At 39.4% G+C, this 12,421-nt stretch overlaps 1 pseudogene; it reads right to left on the minus strand.

Annotated features, from left to right (window-relative positions):
- Positions 1 to 2,494: 2,494 nt before the first annotated feature.
- Positions 2,495 to 11,044, minus strand: LOC121316446 (annotated as a pseudogene).
- Between the last annotated feature and the right edge of the window lie 1,377 nt (positions 11,045 to 12,421).

Below are 12,421 nucleotides of genomic sequence, written 5' to 3' on the forward strand. Positions count from 1 at the left end.
AGGCCCTGAAATGACATTAACATGTATAAAACTGGGATACAAAATATCATCTTGATTTATAATCACTACGAGCACAAAGTATTTACTTTCTCGTACGATGGGGACCTAAAAAACACAGTTCATGTGGGAGAAGAGCATAGACATCAGCGCTTTACTGGGCAAACTAAAACTCTGGTGCTTTCAGTTTGGTCTACTGCCGAGGCTGCTGTGGCCACTGACTGTGTACGAGGTTTCCTTGACAACAGTTGAGAAGCTGGAAGCTTTAATCAGTTCATACGTCAGGAAATGGTTGGGAGTTCCACGCTGCCTCAGCAGAGTGTGACTTTATGGTAAAGGAATACTGCAGCTACCAATCTCTGCTCTAACCGAGGAGTTTAAGTGCGCCAAGGTCCAACTGGAAATGACATTAGTAGAGTCACGTGACAAATGTGTAAGGGAGGCAGCACCTGTGTTGAAAACTGAAAGAAAGTGGGTGGCAAAGAAAGCCATGGAAGATGCAAAGGTTGCCCTTCGAATCGGTGATATCATGGGACAAGTGGCACAAAGCAGCCCCAGCTCAACGAAAGAAGCTGATAGCCAACAAGGTGCAAAAGCAGAAGGAGAGGAAGAGGTGTGTAAAGGCCGTTTCCCAGGCCAAGTAGGGAGAATGGATGAGATGGGATAGTGTGGAACAAGGCAAGATCGGGTGGCAAGACTTATGGACAATGGAACAGAGCAGGATCAATTTTCTCATCAGGTCAACATATGATGTTTGCCCATAACCACAAAACCTAAACCTCTTGGCAGGAGAGGATCCCTCATGTCCTTTGTGTTCATAACCTGCAACATTTAGGCACATTTTGACAGGATGTAAGGTGGGTCTTAGCCAAGGACGATTTACTTGTCGCCATGACCAGGTGCTGCGATGTTAAAAAATACATTGGCGGCTAGTAAATTTTTAGGATCAAGAAAAAGAAAAAAAACGAAGCAGTTATACAAATTTATTAGAATAGGTACATTTGGTATTGTTTTCCGAGAGCGATATTCATAAAGGGTTTATATATCAGCTATCATGTTTAAAAAACCAAAAAACACGTTTGTTATAATGTGTGTTTCTTTCAGAACTGCACATTTGACATCATAATGGAAGTGCTTTGACTTGTGTAAGATCTGTAATTATAGATCACGTTGAAAACAGGATGTTAAAAATTACAATGACCATTTTTTTAATGTAACTTTCCAAGCCTCTTCATTTCGAATGGTTCTTGAGTACGTATTTCGGCCGCAACCCCTTTACAGAGCACGCGCTGCATGACAGTCCGATCATATCTGTACTACGGGTTGCCTGATGTAAAAAAAAAAAAAAAAAAAGAAAAACATGCTATATATATATATATATATATATATATATATATATATATATATATATATATATATATATATATAAAGCAACAAATAAACTCTAAACTCTAAACTCTAAATAAGTCTAATATTGATTATTGCTGCTTTTATTTTTGCATGCGCCCAGTCACATTCATTAGATGCTTTCACACAGGAGTTATGACGGTTCAGAACCGCCGCTGAAGCGGTTTATAGGTCTGTGTGAATTGCCTATACCGCAACAGAACCGTCATATTTTATGCCGTCTCTGAACCACCTCGCCTGTGTGAAAGACTATACCGTCACTGAAGCGCTACAGTGGGTGTGGTTTCAAAGTCAACATGCCACATCACTTTAGCATAGGTAGGTTCCATTGCCCAAGTCGAGCATTTGCACAAGCTCCCTTCAAGTACAGCAAATGCCATCATCCACTGGATTTTCGATCTCTGATTTTTCCTGAAGTCCTGGACCCTTTTTCTTTCACAGATATTGTAATGCCTTTGTTGCACTAAAATGCACGATAAAATGCATTGTGACTGAAACTCTGGCAGTTTCACACTTAGCAGGTTGTTAGATTGTATGTTGTAACTTAAAATGAGAAGAAAACAAAATGCGGCCAAATGTAGAGATTGCGCAATTTCATGCTGTGTGAAACTTTTCAGAGACCGCACAGTAGCTGCATTTCTATGTGAAAATGGTAACTGACTCATTCATCCTGGTGCCTTACTTGGAGCACTGCATTTGGAGTCTACATCTTTCTTTCTTTCTTTCTTTCTTAATGCATAGATTATAATAAGTATTTGAAGCTGTTTCTGAAAAGTCTACTGGGCGCACCACATTAAGGGGCTGATGTAAGGATAGGCATAGTGGAAACAACTGCAGCTGCAAAATCCAAATTGCTTAGCGGCCAGGCAGATATTTTAAGGCCTAAGTAAGCTTAAGAGCAATGCAAATTACTCAACACGCAAATAAAGAGCTGCAATCATGATACTGAGGGTCACAATGAGCGCTGTCTGTGCATATTACACTAGCCCCCAGTTCAAATGCTAAACCTCTGCTGCTACACAGAAAAGACACACACACACACACACACACAGTACTGTGAGGTCTTCTAATTGAAATAAACTAAAAACACCTATTTCGCTTCGCACTTAACTACCTGACTCATGTGGAATGGAAAACAGAACAGTATGAGGTCCAAAGTGCTCCTCTGCACAAGAACACTGGAGTCCTACACGGCAGTGCTTACTGCTTCCACCTGAGAACAACAGAAAAAATATATATATTTGGATGTTAAAAGAGCAGGCAGTATTACTCAATCATCACCAAAATCAATGGTTTGCTGCAACTGCCATCTAGTGTACACTGTCTGCACTACCAAAAAAAAAAAACCTGCTTTTCCAATGCTTCCAGCCAAATCTTTTATGATTGTCCATGAATAAAATATTTTACATAATGCCAGTTATTAAAAACACAGAAGCACACATGAATAGCATGCATCAATGAACAAACAGATTAACGTATTGTTTTGCAATGATTACATTTCTACGGGTTACTAATGTAAAGATATATATATGAAAATGATATCTTGTAATTTTCATCTCCACTGTGGAATATGAGAACGCTTTATCATTGGGTGGGGGGGGGGGGGGGGGGGGGGGGGGGGGGCATTACCATTAGCTCAATGTCACTGCCAATAATGTGTAGCTGATCTTCCATTGAAAGCTTTCGGTTGAGATGAAAAAGCACGAATGTGACTCCTGGTAATCTGACTGCAGGGCTGGTGAGGATGCTGCCCCACAGCGCACTGTAGAACGCACACTGCTCCACAGCTGCAGCCACCTTCTCCAGCAAGGCATTGGTTCTAATGGCACGAGAACAGGAAGGAAAGATAGCAAACTGTGCACTGCATTTAATCCATAATTACACAACAATCTGTAGTGGTAAGTGAAGTGCTCAAAGAAACCTAATACTTTCAATGACAAACGATTCAACCAGAAGACTTTTTTTTTTTTTTTTCAATGTTGAAATGAGTTTTGATTCACATACTTCATATGACTAGATGATGCGGACTCCACCACCATGTGGTAAGTGTGAAGGACCTCTTAATGGTCAAATGCTGCGTCTGTGTTATGGTGCTTTCATCAGAGTTCAGGAACTGCTTTTCAGTTCTAGGAGTCTGCCATGGATATGTACAACATAGGCTATCAGTCAAAGTGACTTGTAAGACCTTACTCCATCTAATGATCTGTCACTTTGGGCAAAGTTTCCTTTTGTTTTTCTGGCAATACATTGCTGTACACACTGCGTTTTACACAGCTATTTCCCAGTTACATGACATGACATATGTTCTCATAGAGCTCCAGCATAACTAGATTGGTAAATACGTTAAGTAAAACCTCCATGCAATAAAAGCGTGATCCACAAGCATTTTTTATGTAGTTGGGGTGCATTGGAAATGTTTTGCTTGTTGAAATAGCAGCACTATAATTCATTCTGTTTAAAGAAAAACTTGGCACACAGTCATCTATTTTTTATGCTGTGACTTGAAATTTCAGAAGCCTTTTGTATTGGAGATTGGATCAGTTTTCCATAATGAAGATTTGGAATCTTGGTGTGATTGTTGGGTGGGGGCGGGGGGTGGGGGTGGGGTGGGGGGGACGACAAGGTGTATGACAATTTAGAGAGAGAGAGGAGAACACCGTGAGAGAAATGAGCTCCTAAAAATAAATTACTTTTAGATGTTTACATAGAAAAATGTTTGATTAGTGATCTAAAATTTAGCATAAAGCTGTCTAAACAGCTCTAGGAGAAAGGGAGTATATCTTTCAAGAAAAAAAAAACATCAGGATTAAAAGGATTTAAAGAAAAGGTAAGAAAGAGAAAACAGGAGACAGAAAAGGGAAGTTTGAGGAAGAGAGACAGAGAAGACAAGAAAGCCAAGGTAAGGCTGTCTAAACTTAAATTGAAGAGACGATAGAAAAAACTATAATTAAAATAAATAAGGCTTATCAAACTTCAGATTTACTGCCAAACGTGCACCTGGCACACCACCATGACATCTGGCACTACCATCTCTATGACCAGGTGCACCTCAACAAAGAGGGTGTGAGGATATTTGCCTGATATAAGTCCTCAAGGACACTGCTATTGGCTGAGACCCCACCAGCACCTACACCGAGACCAGGAGCACACCCAGCTGCCCCCAAAACCAAATTAGCCCCCAGCCCCTGAGACCACATGCAGCGCAGCAAAGGCATAATGATCAGCCAGCAACAGCAATCAGCACAGAGGGTTTTCAAAACCTTGAATCTGAAATCATACATTTCCAGACACTGGGCTCTATGCTGCTGTGTGGAGATCTCAACACCAGGACTGGCAGAGAGGTTGACTACATCAGCACAGAGGGGAACAGCCACCTATTTGGAGACACCCCTTTGTACCATACGCACGTCACCACACCAAGGCACAGCCATGACAGTGTGGTGAATAAGAGTGGGAAGTAGACAGTGCAACTCTGCGAAGGCCTGAGCCTGTACATCGTTAATGGCAGGACCAGGGGGGACTTTCTAGGTAGATTCACTTATAACTCAGTGTTAGGTGGTAGTGTGGTAGACTATGCCATCAAAGACGTGGACCCAAAATGTAAAAATGCATTTATACTCATGCCACAAATGCCCTTCTCACACCACAGCCAAATAACGCTGTACCTAAAAAAATCAGAACAGCCTACCAGGGATCTGAACCCTCCAGCCAAACTGTCCAACCTTCATCCCACATACAAGTGCACAGAGACCAGCACTGCAGACTACCAGGCCGCAAGGAGAAGTGCTGAGGTTGAAAGCATGCTAAACAGCTTTCAATACACACAATACCAGGACAATACAGAAGGAATCATTATGGCTGTACAAAATTTAAATAATATATTTGAAAAATTGGCAATAAAATCAAAACTAAAAAAATAAAGGCAGCTGTCAAACCAGAAACACAGGGAGCCCAGTCATAAGGAACTGTGTCTCAGCTACCACCAGGCTCTAAAGCAGTACAAACACCTCCTCAATAAGAAAAAGGAACAACAAATGTCCAAAGAACTGACCCAAATTGAAGAAGCAATGAAACACCTCAAATAACAGAAAGAAATTGGCATCCAAAATAGCAATATTTGGAAAAACTATTTTGAAGAACTCTAACAAAAAACAGAAAACAACAAACTAAATTCAAATCAAACCTCAATACATAAACAATTAAAAGAACTATAAACACAAAGATAACCAAAACCCACTGGACACCCCAATTACTGCTAGAGCTCAAAAAGAAACTGCAGATCCTCAAGCCCAGGAAAGCCTGTGGACCCGACAGCATCAGCACAGAGATGCTCAAACACAGCAGCCCTAAGCTGCAAGAAGCCCTACTCAAACTCTTCAACCTAGTCCTGAGAGCTGGGTGTCTCCCTGGGATCTGGAATCAAGGCATCATTACCCCCATATATAAAAATGGAGACAAATTCGACCCCAGTAACTACCGAGGCATCTGTGTGAGCAGTAATCTTGGGAAGGTATTCTGCAGTATCATTAACACCCAGATACTGTCCTTCCTTACCGAACACAGTGTCCCAAGTAAGAGTCAGATTGGATTTCTACCTAAACACCGGACATCTGATCATATTTACACCCTACACACCCTAAAAAATAAACTCATCCATCAAAAAAATAAAGGAAAGAATTTCCCTGCTTTATAGATTTTAAAAAGGCATTTGATTCAAGCTGGCACGAAGGACTATTTAATAAACTTCTTCAAAGTGGTGTGGGGGGTAAAGTCTACGACATCATAAAATCGATGTACATAAATAAATACGATGTTAAAATTGGTAACAAAAGAACAGAATTCTTCATGCAGGGGCGTGGAGTGAGACAGGACTGCAGTCTGAGTCCAACACTATGCAACATCTATATAAAACAAGCTGGCCACAGTGCTGGAACAGTCTGCAGTCCCTGGCCTCACTCTACATGACACTTAAGTTAAATTCCGGCTCTATGCAGATGACCTGGTCCTGCTGTCCCTCACAGAGCAGGGTCTGCAGCAGAGTATGGCACTGCTAGAGCAGTACTGTCACACCTGAGCACTGACAGTAAATCTGGACAAAACCAGAGTTATGGTCTTCCAGAAAAAAGCCAGATAACAGGGAAACAGGTACCACTTCACTTTGGGAACCACCACCCTGGAACACACCACTAGCTACGTTTACCTTGGTCCTACCATCTTAGGGAGCTTCAATGTGGCTATAAATGCATTGAGGGAAAAGGCACGCAGAGCCTACTATGCCATAAAGAAAACACTTTACAAATATAACCCCCCAATAAAGATCCAGCTAAAAATCTGTGATAGTGTTGTCCAATCAATCCTTCTTTATGGCAGCGAAATATGGGGCCCACTTTCAAAATGCAATTGCAAAACATGGGATACAAGTCAAACTGAAAATTTCCATTTAGAATTTTGTAAAAACATTTTACATACACACAGAAACTCCCCCAACCATGCATGTCAGGCTGAACTAGGTCACTTCCCCTTACTGCTAACCATGCAAAAAAGAGCAGCCAAATTCTGGGTCCATCTGATCCAGGCTGAGCCACACTCCTACCAGCACAAAGCATTCCAGAGTAAAAAGCTCTGCTTAGATAGAGACCTCATGAGGCAACTAGCAAACAAACACCAGCTTGGCAACAGTGCCAATGACAAAATTACATCAATAACATTTAAACAAATTGTCAGGATAAAAGATCCCAAACAAAGACAAAGTCTAACAAAGTACAGACTCAGTGACCACAGCCTGGCCATCGAAACAGGCTGCCATTAAAAGAGCAGGCTGGCCAGAGAGAACAGGTAATTTATTATTATTATTTTTTTTTAATAACAATACAAAATATTGTTAATATAAAGTGACTGACTTATTTATGAGAATTAATGCTTGATTATGTCAAGAAGCATTTTGTCTGGGCAAGCGCGAATAAGTTAAAAGCATTATGAGTGCACTGTTAAAGTGCTCTATGGGCTCCAGAAATGATCCACTGTTTACTAACTCCGCCCACTTGTGACAATTATTTTTCCTAGCCTTCTTTATATTGTCCTAGTATTGGGGACCGATACACGGACATGACGTGCTTGGATTTGTTTTGGGTTTTTTAATGTATATTTTGTACAGATTTATTTATTTATTTATTTTAAATAAAGAGTTTAACTTTATACAGTTGTCCTTGCTTCTCTGCCCTGGCGTATCCGTACTGAACCCACGGTTTTCTTTCTGGCATGACGCTTTTATCCAGAGCGAGTTTGCTTTTGTTGTTTGAAATTAAAATGTCGTAGTCAGATAATTCCTTTATGTACTTGCTTGGCATGTAGTTTTTTTATTATTATTATTATTATTATTATTATTATTATTATAGTACTACTGCTAATCAGGGTCTGTACACTATTTCTCATAAAAGGGTCTATTAAAAGACCCTTACAAATACATCACAGAGATATTTACATCCACTAATATTTTTGAATTGTCAAAGGTGCAAGATCAAATTCTTCCAGTGACAATGTGAGACTTGCATTTCTTCCCCATTCCCCTGCATCTGAGTTCCGAGCAGAAGCTTTTATTATTATTATTATTATTATTATTATTATTATTTATCTTTATTTAAGTGAGCCACCCTCAAGGTCTCAGCGTATATTAGAAAACAGAAGAATAGGGGGATTTTAGGAATGTAGCATCTACATATATTTACCAGGATTTCCATTACATGAGAGTAGATGTTGAACTTCATGCTGATTTGAACTCTGCTCTCGTCAAGATAAGGTGTTTCTAGGAATGTACTACATACATGTATTCAGCATTAATTGTAGGGTGTTACAATTCCATAAATTAAGGTTTGTAAACTTTGGACAATCACTGTATAGGCAGTCACACGCACGGTATAAATCTATTCTCTAGCAGCTTACAGGATTACATTTTTAGGTGCCCTGCCAAACAGGCAAACAAATGTTTATACATATTGAGATGGCGGCAGCCAAAAGAAACACACCAAAGGCAGTTTTGGGGCCAAAATAGAGATAACAACAACCACTGTTTATTTCTTCCTTGAGAAATGGATGCTCTGAGAAATGGAATGGGTGGTTGCTAGTAAACAAAGAGAAAACATACGCACATCCAAAGTCTTTCAAGGTGCAGGGTACAAAGATTTTAAAGTTAAACAAACATAGTATCCGTACACTTATATATTATGCTCCAAAGTGTTTATATTTTTTATTAAACCCAAGATCAACGTTTCGATCTGCAAGAGATCGTCATCAAACCTGGTATGCAACTGCTTTATAATTGTGCAATATGAGTCTCACTGACACTGCTAAACTCATAAACCTGCATATTGAGGGAGGCAGGGGGAGTTCCTGGTAAGTGACGTGTTTGTGAACTTTGCAGGGTCTTCTGGGAATTGAATTGTATTTTGGCGTGGTGATGTTGTAGCGCTGTTATGTGCAGTCATGGTCGACGCTGTAATGTCCCTCGCGGTGATGTCTGCGAGGTCTTGGATTCGCGCTGATGTCGTGAAACGCTTTTTCCCTACCTGTCATAGTATTCTGATCCCTCTTCCAAACCCGGCAGCATTCCAGTTAACAGCCCCTGCAATCCTGGCTTCAGTGTTTTACCCAAGGGCAGGTAGTAGACCTCATACAGGCTGAGCAGTGCAGGCTTCACAGACATGGCAGCATTGGTAAGAAGAGGAAACAGTCCAGAGCTGAAGGAAAACATAAATCACAAGCTGCACCCTGAATAATAAAATTCATTCGCACTTATCATTGGTAATTCAAGGGGTCTGGGCTGCATGTGTAATAGGGTGGAGGCTACAAGCAAGCTGGCACAAGTGAGAGCTTTTTAACCACTGCCCAAGACAGCCTTGGGTTTTTTGTGTCTATTTTGATGATGTAAATACAGGGACATAAATAAGACTCCTATTGCATAGCAGTTTCACCCATTCCAGGTTTTAACGCAAGCTTGATTTGACATTGTTTATAGGTGTCAATCAGATGTGTCATCCTAAGCTCATAGTGAAACCAGGAATGGATAAAACTGCTATGCAATGAGAGTCTTATTTCCATCCCCAAAATACATGATATGCATGAAACTGGCTTCTTTAAAGAGTTTCAAACATTAAAAAAAAACATTAAATTCATAAAAACAGACTTAAAAAATAAACACCTGCTTTCATTGTGCTAATCAGGCAGAGCTGACCGGTACCTGTACAGAAAGAGATCCTTGGCCAGCCGCTTTGTTCCGATGAATTTGAAAATGATCTTGTAGGTCTCCAGAGCCTTGCGGTGGACTCCACTGGGCAGCGCTGGGTGAAGGCATTGCGCAAGCCTCTTGCCTATTGTGAGCTTTTTGGGAACAACCTGATATTTGGCGTTGTTCTGCAAAACCTGGAAACAACAAAAATACAATTTAAAATCATCCTAAGAATGCAGAAAATGCAAATATAGGACCAGCTAAGTAATGCAGTTAATATGGGCTTGCAACTCAGTGCTGGCTTTCAGATCTACATTTAATTAAGTATATTTTTGAAATGATCAGGAGCCAGGAGTATGACGATACATAAATGTTTACTCCCTTAGACTCCTATTCGTAAAGCTCAAGTACACCGGTGTGATTTAGCCATGCTGTGATAATTCACAATTTCCAGTATTCAGTTAATGCACATGTGTAGAGTAACAGAGGGACACACAGGACGCATACTGTAATGTAATCTGTGGTTTAGTTTAATGACTTCATTCTCCTTCATGCAGGGCTGTTCTTGTCTTATTACTGAGCAGCAGAATTAAATAGCAATACCCCAAACAAAAGGAACTACCACTGATTACAAACAGACTTGTATTTTATTTGCCATAGCTGTCCGTAATTCTTGATGTGGAGAGTAATATTGCTAATACATGCTGATGAAGATATGGAATGTGCATTTTACTTACAATCTTCTTTACATTTTATTTTGTAGGCATAATTATTTTCCTTTGTTCTCCTTGTGTAGGAATATTATCTATATCAGAAAGGTTATTAATGTATTTAGGAGAGTTTTTTTTTTAAACCGATCCTCTTGCCTCCGTCTATTGACATGCAATAGGATTTATTCTGTAGAAGAAATTTTTCAAACCACAGTCTTCAGTAGTCCAATACTGAAAGGTCTTATTGCATGCATATAAAACAGATGACAAATAACACGTCTGGTTCTAAATAAAGTATTTACAGACAGGTCTCACTGCATATGTTAACGTGCACTCGAGGTTAATTTTACTTGAGCACCCTTTACCTTGTTCAACTTCCACAGAGCAGATATCAAATCAGATATCAAATCTGCCCATTCGCTGGAGTACTTGAAGTTTTTAAGGGCTTTGTCCACAGCGGCTACGTAGTTCCTGTACTTGGAGTCAGCCAGCAGCTCCAATTCCTCTGTATTCACCCTCCTGTAGAAGTCTGCTACTGGCAAGCCTCTCACTCACGCAAAATCATACCTGACAAGAGAAACAAAAACTGATACAAAACCATACACCTTGTAAATAGTCACCACCATCATGAATTCAGATGTACTTCTTCCTAAATACCCTTTACTGCAGCTGAATCTTACTTAGCAAACGAAAACTGCTGTTGAGACATTTCCGAGTGACGTACCTGTTTCTGGTTTAGGTAGTAGTCACTTCGGTGTGGGAACCCTAACCCACGCTACTTACGTCTTGCTGTCTAAAACTTTTTAAATAGTGGGTCAAGAGCACCTGTGTGGTTGATGCTCATTATATATATATATATATATATATATATATATATATATATATATATATATATATATATATATATCCACACACATCTATATGAATCCTGAGAAATATATATATCTATATAACAAGAACAAACAAACTACACACATATATATATATATATATCCAACACATCAAACTACTCTTTTTCTCTTTCAATTTTAGAAACTGTCGCACACATACTGGCAAGTCAAATCACTTTGTTATGCGTTTTTAATTGTTATCAATTATGTACAGTAGTTTTTGGCGGACACATATGGATGTTTCACTTTGAATACATGTCAAAAAATGTTAGTTCGAATATTCAGATATTTGTCACAGAACTAAAGTGTATTTAGTAAACAATAATGAACATTGCATTTTCTTTAATGCGCTATTGAATTTGAAACACAAAATGACAAAAGGCTTTTTGAGAAGTAAAAATGGATCTCGCCCGAATTCCAATTTAACTCTGTACTGACTGTAGTCATAATTTTGTAGATAAGGAATGTGCGTCTGGTCTCAGCATCTGATGAAATCAATGTCATTCGCAATGAATGATTTATCTTCAGTTTCACAACAACGGTGTTTTAAATAACAGAATCAGCAGACCTGAGTCTTTAACCAAATTTAGAGATTGCTTACCGTTTCTACGTTATTTCAATCAAGCAAATGATACAAATGCAAACGACAGTGTAGTGTGGTGTGAAATGTATATAGAGGATAGCGTTTCTTGCTTTTCCTTACTGTTTCGTAACTGTAACACACAAAGACCACCTGACAGTTCCCAAACTGCACTGCGGACTACAGCTCGGTGGTTAGTACCGAGTGGACATTCATTCCCTGCATCGCGGTTCCTCTCGATGCATTATGCATTAATGCATAGGCAGTACATTGAAGGAATTGTGTTTGTGAACACCCAGTTTTGGCTATGCATGGAAAATCAGATTTTTAACATGTTTAAGCATTTAAAAAATACAGAGAGCTGACCTGTCGTGCATTAGAACGATCTGTTAAAAAGTGTTTAATTATGGCATTTTCTTGCACAAACTGTCAAATGATAAATTATAGACCCTTTTGTGTTAGGCGTTCAAAAATATACTACAGTTGTGGGTGATTTTTGAAGAAATTTCCATTGAAAGAACGCGAAAGAAAATAAACAAAAGACAAGTTGTTAATTAATGTTTATATTTAGTAATCTAGTACCTTCCTTGTTGTTACTATTCTTAAGTGACAAGTG

The sequence above is a fragment of the Polyodon spathula genome, chromosome 5, assembly GCF_017654505.1.
Source record: "Polyodon spathula isolate WHYD16114869_AA chromosome 5, ASM1765450v1, whole genome shotgun sequence".
In the NCBI taxonomy this organism is placed as follows: Eukaryota; Metazoa; Chordata; class Actinopteri; order Acipenseriformes; family Polyodontidae; genus Polyodon; species Polyodon spathula.